The sequence below is a fragment of the Caretta caretta genome, chromosome 10 (assembly GCF_965140235.1).
Source record: "Caretta caretta isolate rCarCar2 chromosome 10, rCarCar1.hap1, whole genome shotgun sequence".
NCBI classification, from domain to species: Eukaryota; Metazoa; Chordata; order Testudines; family Cheloniidae; genus Caretta; species Caretta caretta.
Window position 1 is genome coordinate 76652433 of NC_134215.1, and position 7567 is coordinate 76659999.

Here is a 7567-nt window from a genome sequence, read left to right on the forward strand (position 1 = left end):
ATGGAGTAGTGTGCCCAAAGCCTGATGGTCTCTGAGTCCCTTAACAAATCAACAAAAACCCTTAAAACCATAATTTGCCAAGGGATGTGTCCCAGATAAATTGGAACGGAACAAAATGAAAGAACCAAATATCCCTGACCCTTGCCATGAAAAACACTTGGCATAAATAGAAATTTTAAGTTGAAACAACATGTATATTGTGGCTGAATGAGCTAGCCTGTGCTGTGGGGAGAGTCTCAGGCCCTCACCTGGAGAGGCACTGGCTATAGAATGACTGTTGTGTTTGTCAGTAGTTAGGGGGACCCTGTGTAGTGATTCTGGGAGTGAGAGTGTCATGGACAACCACAGTGTCTATCCCCCAGCCTCAGTGAATCCCTTTTGTATTGTATGGAGTCCTGTCTCTTCCCTCTGCATGAGACCTGTTCATCTTCTCATGATGCTTCCTGGGAATGGTCAACTGTGTCAGTTCTGTCACTCTCAACTGCCACCCACCGAGTCGGACAGGTGCTGTTACTTAAAGCATTGAATATCTAAAAGTGAAGCCTTGAAACAGGCTCATCGGGCAGCTGCTGCTTGGTGCAGACATCTCCCACCTAGCCACAGACCTGAGCTTTTGGAAGACATTGCGTGAGTCACCAACTAAAAGGAATTCCGTGGTCTCCGTACACCAGCAAAGTGATTGACTTCCCAGGGGTGCCTCCTAGGTAGCTGTAGGGGACTGGCACCATCTCAAGCACTCTGACGCTATTTTGCATGGTAATGAGGAATGTCAATATTGACAGACTCTTGCTGCAATCATGGCTGGCTGCCTATCCATCTGACTTGTGAATGGCTGCTGCTAAGGGCCTCCCATACAGAGCATGCGGAGGGGGTTGTGGGCAGATCAAAAGGTGAAACATCTTGGACAGGAGATAGAAAAAATATTCTAGCAAATGTCATATTCGAACTTTCAGCAAAATGACCCTTTTGATGCATTCCCCCAATGTGATTTAATATGTCAGTTTGAGCAAAAGGCAGAACGTTCCGTAAGAGTGATGCTTGAAGTAATGAAGGGGGAGCTTGACTTACAGACATCTTTAAGTGCATATCTTAAATGCAGTACTATATGGTTAACAGGGACACACACACACTCCATATTTGTAAGATGCAGCTATCTAAGAAAGTGTCATTTTTTAAAAAGTACATTGTCTAAAAATAGCTTCCTCAAACCACAACAGAAACTCAAGCCACCCTTGATTTTCAGATGCACGGAGCATTCACAAAAATCTGTAGAAGTCAATGGAAGTTACAGGTGATCAGCACCTTTTGAAAAATCAAGGAATGGCTGAATAGATAATGTGACAGATGTGAGACCAGAAGCGTGGAAATGTCAAAAGGCTATTCTACTGAGATGTGCTGGATGCTACAGGCACAGAGATTATTCATAAATTTCTATCTATCAGTGTTATGTGTATCTTTGTGAGGTAGGGATGGTATTTGGGGGAGGGGAGGAGTGTTATCTTCTCCAGCCACTAAAATCAATAGGGGCATAATTACTGCAAATCCTGGGATAGATAAATAGAGAGAAGTACCACCCGTGGGGGAGAAGCAGGGTAGACTGGGTCACACAAGGTTGAAGTGGCGCAGAAGATGAAGGATGGGGGTTTGGTATAAAGGGTCAGCCTGAACTGACTTAGCATCCTTCATTTTGATCTGAAAACTGATGAGATTAACCAGGAGGGCAAAACCCTGCTGGAAGGGTGTGAAGGACTGGTTCTGTCAGGGTCTCCACCTGGAAGATGGAAGACACTTGGTAAGCATGGCAAACGTGAAGGCTGTTTTATGCTATATTTCCTGTGTAATGCTTTTGTTCTAAAATAAATGTACTGTGCTTTGTGAAAGATGGTTTGTTGCTGGTAAATGCTGGTGCAGCCCCTGGGAGAGAGCCGAACGGCTGGTGCTGGACTATGGTCAGACCTGGTGGGACAGTTACAGTGAATTGCAGGGAGATTGCAGGTCTAAATCCCCAATCTGGAAGGAGAGGGATGTAGAGAGGTAATGATGGGAGGCCAGAGTCCTAAAAGGATGCTCTTGGACAAACCACAGAGGGGGCAGAGGTGCAAATAACCTGGATGCTGTCACAGATAGATTGTGCAAAGTGCAAGTAATGTCAGCCAATTAGGGCCTTGTTGGACCAAGTAGGGACATGAATTCCATAGCTGAACCCTGCCACGTGATTGTCTTGTGAGCCCAAAGGCCAGGCCCAGCTGTTCACAATTAAGCCTCATAACCCATTGATAGTATCCATTTTACAGGTGGGATGAAGTGGAAGTTAGGCACCGGGGTGATTTGAAAATCCTACTAGGCACCTATATGCAGAGATAGGTGCCTAAAGACCTTTTAAAAGCCAGTCCTAAGTGCCTGGGTCAAGGTTACTCAGCAGGTCAATGGCAGATCTGGGAATAAAATCCGGCTGGTCCCATGATCTTTTAAGAAACAGTCTTTTTTGCCTTTGAAGGTTCAGTTTGAGTGAGTGTTTGAGCTGGTTCTTATTTCAGATAAACTGGTCTGCCTGCTGCATACTTGACAATTTCATGTCATTCTTTTATAGTGTTCCTCTTCATCGCCACACAGATATAGTCACGTGTTGCAGTACTGCTTTTGTAGTGCCTGGTTCTGTGGAGATCCCTTCAATGTCATGTTTTGTCCCTCATTTCCATTCACCTCAATATTCTGGCTCTGTTTACAGAGAAGTACTATTTCCTTTTAGCTTAAAAAAAGAAAACAAAGCCACAAACACCATACACTGGATTATGGGCAGAGTATTGAAAATGTTTCACTGCCATTTCAGTGGACTTTGTCAGGTTACATACATCAATATTTTTTCAAGTTATATGACTGCTCTCTTGAAAAAATATAGACCACTTTCTTGCAATGCAAAATCCAATATTTTGCTAACTTTATCTGGCTAGATTTATGGAAGTACTGTAAGTTCACCTATTTCCTTACAGAATCTGTAAATGGAACCAGATTGAAGTTCATCATCTAAAAACAAATGTGCATAATTAAATCCCACTGTGGCAAATCCCATAACTTGCCCCCTGGTGACTAGATATGGAATTGCAACAACTGTGCTTCAGTTTTCCCTGTACCATCTTTGGCCTGTTTCCACTGTTGATGTGATCTGGCCCTGTGGCCAAGCCAGGTGCGAATCTAACTCTTCACAGGGCCTCCAAGTCCTTTCAAGTCCAACCGGACACAGCAAAACAACTGAATCTTCAGCCCAGCTGGGCTCAGCTGGTCACTGCCTTCTTTGCAGGCAGTTCACCCCAGCTTCAAACCATCCAAACACCAATCCAAGTTCCACTTCCCACTTCCGAGGGGCTGTCACACTCTCCATATACCAGGATTTCAAATGGGCTGCAGACACTGGTCGCCCCTTGTCTCCAGTCATGTTTCCAGCTCTGCATTCTATCTCACAGGCTTTCCTCAGTCCAAAAAAGAAAACTCCCATTTGTCTCTCACCTGCCTCTGCTCTATGGCCCTTCCTCCGGCAGCTCTTTGCTTCTTCCTTCATGAAGGACCCAGCCCTTTCCTAGCTGGGCTGACCACCATTTATGACTGACACCCCTCCAGGTGCAGCCCAGAAGGTGCAGTGGCTTCAGGTCACTTTAAGGCATTTGTCCTCTCTGAGGAGGTATATACCCCATCACACCCACGCAGGTTTTTTTTTGCATACATGCCCAATATCTCTTGGTTAGTGTAGGGTAAACTCCCTTCCCAATAAGATGGGCACAGTATTTCCTGTTTTTAGGTTAGCCTGACGGTGATAAAAGATGCATCTTGTCAAACTCAACACTTTCATTCTCAGGTACCTCTATGAGCTGTCCAAGAAGGAGCTTTTTTTTTCATTGCTCTATATGAGCCATCCTCATGCTATCTGTTAGCTGTTTGGCATTAAGAATCCCAGCAAACTGCCCTTTCCATAACACCCAGGAAGTATCAGAACACAAAATGCAAGGGACTTGTTCATGCTATTCACTTTGCACGTGCTCTCTCTAGTTATGAGAACTTCTGTGTGTTCAGTCATTTGAAGTAGGGGCCAGGTTCAAACAAATCTCAAAGTTTGGAGAAGTTTGGCCCCAGATCCTGACTTTCTGACTTTAACAGGCCTTTGTATCTGAGCAGCTGTTTTTAAGATAAAAGAAAAGGAGGACTTGTGGCACCTTAGAGACTAACACATTTAATAATAAATAATACATTTGTTAGTCTCTAAGGTGCCACCAGTCCTCCTTTTCTTTTTGCAGATACAGACTAACATGGCTGCTACTCTGAAACCTGTTTTTAAGATAAACAGCAGTGCACCACTTAAATAGTTGCTAAGAGGCACTCCTGCATTAGAGAGGCAACTGCTCGGGAGTAGATTCAGTGCAATATATTGCAGTGACTCTGAGCACTGTGTTACATTATAGGACTTGTGAGAAATCTGGCTAGAGGCACAATCAAACTTCCCTCCAAACTTATTCACAGTAGGGGACAGGTATGTACTGGTGCCAGTCACATAAGTGCCAGGAATCAGAAACCCCACCTCCCCAAAGACAGTGCAGATACTTTAGGAAATGAGGTTGCTCCTGCATGAGCTGGCAGTCGTCTTCCAAGTCCATGATGAACCAACGGCCCTTCCTCTACTGCAATGTTGGTGGCTCTTAAACAGCTGCTGTGCTCCAGGTTGCTGCTTTTCTTGGCAGAGATGGGTCCAAGGTGCAAAGATCAGATCAGAAGTATTGGTTCTCTAATTCTTTCTAGCTATTACCATGAGATGCTATTTGAACAAGCAGTGGGTGTCATTTACCACTTATTAACCTATGCACATCTTACTGTGCTACAGAATCTATATCTCCTTGTACTGAGAGAAGCAACAGCAGGGAGAATGCAAATGAAACACTGTCACAGGCAATGTTAATTCAGACAGCAGCACTGGGACACTGTAGCTTTGGGCTACTTTTACCTTTCATCTTGATTATTTAAAGTAAGTGTCTCAATCCAAGCATCCTGCCTAGAGCTTCCATGAAAATGGAACCTTCATTCAGGGAAATTCCAGTATTTGGATGTTTGTATCTAGTCAAACAGTTGAAATGCTGAACTTTTTCACAGAGCGAAAAGTTCTGGAAAACGTCGACATGGGAACGTGGCAGTGAAACCCCCCCGTCATTTCTAATTGAAATGTCACTTCAAACTGAGCGGTTTCATTTTGAGCTGTCTGTCATGGAGCAGCCTGCTGCAGTCCATAGAGGCATTGGGCTTCCTTCACACCAGTCTCCTTCTCTGCTGGCCTGCCCCCGTGTGACAGTATCAGGTGAAGCGCTGTAGTCTCCTGCAGGAAGGCTAGCTTCCGCTGCCTGTGGGATTTCACATTCAGGTCTGCTTGTTGATGGAGGAAGGAAATGCACTCAACCAGCACAGCATATGTGCCATGTATGGTGTAAGCACATAGGAGAGCTTCCTGGAGATGTATTACTAAGCTCTTTATAGCTTAATGCCATCTTGAAATGTAAGGAAAGGCATAAGCAGCTTAATGAGTTAAAATGATCCAGGACTGTGTCCTTCAGACAGTTTAAGGCCACAGTAAAGACCCAAATAGGCCACCTGATTTGTATTCTGCCACCCCACTCCTACTCTCTCCCCATTTTTCTCTTCGCAGAGTCCCTAGGCCAGTGTTGTGTGTGGAGCGATTGTTCAGAAGTTTGACCACCTGCTTGTCAAACAATGACCGAGTTTAATGATTGGGGTTATAACCAGAGCCATCACCATGTGTGAATACCTAACACCATTGGAATGACACCAAAAGATCTACTAGAGTTTGGCATGTCACTAACACCCTAACTTGTTGGACGATTCAGTGCCGGCTCACTACGTACTCAAACCTTTGGGGAAGCAATCAGGCCATTGGGTAGGGTTTCACCTGGCCATGCAGGGTAAGATGGAGACAGCTTCTGCTTCTTCTCCTCCTCCTCCTCAGTGTGATGGGGATGGCAAGGGAAGCTCCTTCCCTTTCCTTCAGGTTCCTCATGGAGCTGTGAGGCCTTGGGTTCAGATGGCTCCCTAGTCACCTCTTCCCCCAAAGGCCTTTATAGCTAGGTGAGAGGATCCTGACTGGCCCTTCCCCCTGCTGCTGGGGTCAAGATGCTTCTCCCAGGCCAGCAGCTACTAGACGCTTGTTGCTGCCCCTCCCCTTCCTACCCTTTCCCACATCTGGTGTGTTGGCTGGACTCCCTGGAATGCCGAGGGCTTGGGCTAATCACTTTTGGGGGTTAGGAAGGCATTTTTCTCCATGGGGTGAGGGGTCAACTTCCTCTCAGCATCCCGGAGCCTGGCTTTAAGTTTTGTCATGCAGCAGGAGTCCAGTGTAGATACTGGAGTTGGCAAACTTGGAGAGCTCATGGGCCATTGAGGCTGGGATCATTCTGGGGCTTGATATGTTTGGCAAGGAGGTCTAATGCAGATTGAGAAATCATTGGTAAAACTCTCAGAGGCCAGGTCCTTTAACACCAAGGACTTTATCCTTAGACATCTATCCAATGTAGGTGCTTAAAGAGCTACAGATGTGCCTCAGCCTGATAAGAGGGCTCCGCATATCTTGGGTTAGAAACAGAGACTTTGCATTTCATGCTGTTCACATCATCCATTTACCTTGGCTTGTCCAAACTGCACTTGATGTTTCACATTCATGCGTGTGCTCTTGGCCTGATCTGGTTCCCACTGGAACTTTGCCAGCGGGGCCCACTTTGAAGTGCTTGGACTGGATGTTTCATTGTGAAGTAAATGCAATAGCCTCAATTTAAAAGCTTGGTTATTTTAGCAGAAGCAAAGAGTCGTTTGCAAAGTTGGTTCAGCATCTAAAGACGTGAGAACACATGAGTCCTGAAAAGAGTTTGCCCCATTCAATAACATGAAAAAGGGACTGGTCCTGCCACTCTTATTTCCCTGACTAGCCATGCTGCAGTCTAATTTGCATCTCACATTGCCTTGCCGCATGTACCATCACTACAGAACTTTCCGCCCCTAATGAGCAGTGATAGAGATATGAATTGTCTGCAGCCAAAGGAGCACACAGACGTGGTGATTTCAGCCTGAGCTGGCTAAAGGCTTTAATAGGCTATTCTATCCTGTGTTTTTTATGCAGCATAAAAAGTTCTCAAAGCCCAGTGCTAGAATACTGTAGAGCAGAGACTGCTGCTGGGTCGTGTGGATTACAGTTGGCAACAGAGGGCTGTTTTCTCACTTTGGCTATTTTTGTCCCTGGGCAGGGTGAGAAAAACATCAAAGGAAAATATGACTTTCAACCAATGCGCAATTTTAAGTTGGAGCAGATAGTCATACAGTGACACCTCTGCTAACGCAGCAACTGTCCCTGGATACAGCAACAGTGCTCTGCTTGCCATCTGTATTAAAGTTCATTATATCCGCCTCTTCTAAACATTGAATCTCTCTAAGACCACGTTTTTTGCACCAAATTCTGATTGCTTTATTCATCTGTATAGTGCCATTGTGGGTCCAGAGGACAAATAAGGAAAGTGGGCAGGATTGT